This window comes from Toxorhynchites rutilus, chromosome 3 (genome assembly GCF_029784135.1).
Source record: "Toxorhynchites rutilus septentrionalis strain SRP chromosome 3, ASM2978413v1, whole genome shotgun sequence".
Taxonomy (NCBI): Eukaryota; Metazoa; Arthropoda; class Insecta; order Diptera; family Culicidae; genus Toxorhynchites; species Toxorhynchites rutilus.
In genome coordinates this window covers 266,275,781-266,277,049 of record NC_073746.1, presented here as the reverse complement: position 1 = coordinate 266,277,049, position 1,269 = coordinate 266,275,781, and the positions used below count along the sequence as shown (strand labels likewise).

Below are 1,269 nucleotides of genomic sequence, written 5' to 3'. Positions count from 1 at the left end.
ATTCTATGTACCAGGTGAGCGAAACAAAAAAAAAACGCACCCAGAATATTCAGAAATCAAACAAATAAACGTGGTTTGAGTAAATTCAGAGTCATTCTGAGGACCGCCTTACGTTGTAGTTTAACAAATCAAACACGGTGCGAGAATATATACTTCAAATATATCACATAGGATTCGATTTTTAAGTTATTTACACCGAGTTATAGAAAGGAATAAAATAATATAAATTGTCACAGTTTGGGTTGTCAACGGTAACATTGCAATTCATTTCAGTGATTGTTCGCAAAAAATAGATTCGGGCTCAACCGGGATTTGAACCCGGGACCTCTCGCACCCAAAGCGAGAATCATACCCCTAGACCATTGAGCCTCATGGCAAATCGTGGTTCAAAATTAAATCAAAAATTAAGAATACTAAATAATATATACAGGAAAGAGAGCAAAAAGTGTATTGGAGATGCGGGGCATCGATCCCCGTACCTCTCACATGCTAAGCGAGCGCTCTACCATCTGAGCTACATCCCCAGATAAAATGCGTATCTCAATAAAGTCATTTGTTGTTATTGATTGATGTCAATGCCTTTTTAACGGGAATTAACTTTTAATTGCTTTCACCCTGAAAGCGGATTTTAAAACATACACACATTTGAATTAAGCTATGAGAATGTGTGGGGCACAAACGAAACCACTCAATGATTCCTATTCAATTGAACTGAATGTTACAAGTGGCGCATGTAAGTGAAACCCACGTGTAAGGTAGCAGTTATGAGCGATTTTCCCATCGGTTGAATAAGCACTGGACTGATAGCTTTAATTAAAGCTTATTCATAGAAATTAGTTCAACCGCTAGGAGCTGCTCTCTCAATGTGTCCTCTGCTCGGATCGAGAAGGAAGGTATCGACAAAGAGCACTGAGTGGTGAAAATCAATAATTTTGGCACCCCTCGTGGTAATGTCGTGTATAACAGCACTTTCGCCTCATCTGTGCAAAGGGTGGATCATTTCGGAAGCAAAGAAAGGAAGGGGATTCAACGAACGGCAATAGTGTTGTATGGCCACGCAAGTGAACAGTCTTTCCGTTGGAGTAAGAGAAGGGACTAGCGCTGGCAGTTCATGTCCTCGGCAATTATTTTGTCCTGCTGACTGCTTGACACGGCGTTGGAGGAGGCGCCTATTTCGGAGGGTGCGGTATAATGAGGATCGAAGGCAACAGGAAGGACATCAACTAGTTGACGATAAAATAGGACATCATCGCTGGAGGATAGGAAGCT

The 1,269-nt window shown here is 41.3% G+C and overlaps 1 non-coding gene across 1 annotated transcript; it reads right to left on the bottom strand.

Moving 5' to 3' along the window:
- Positions 1-297: 297 nt before the first annotated feature.
- On the bottom strand, positions 298-369 carry Trnap-ugg (transfer RNA proline (anticodon UGG)). Its single transcript has one exon. It is a non-coding gene; the product is annotated as a tRNA-Pro (tRNA).
- Between the last annotated feature and the right edge of the window lie 900 nt (positions 370-1,269).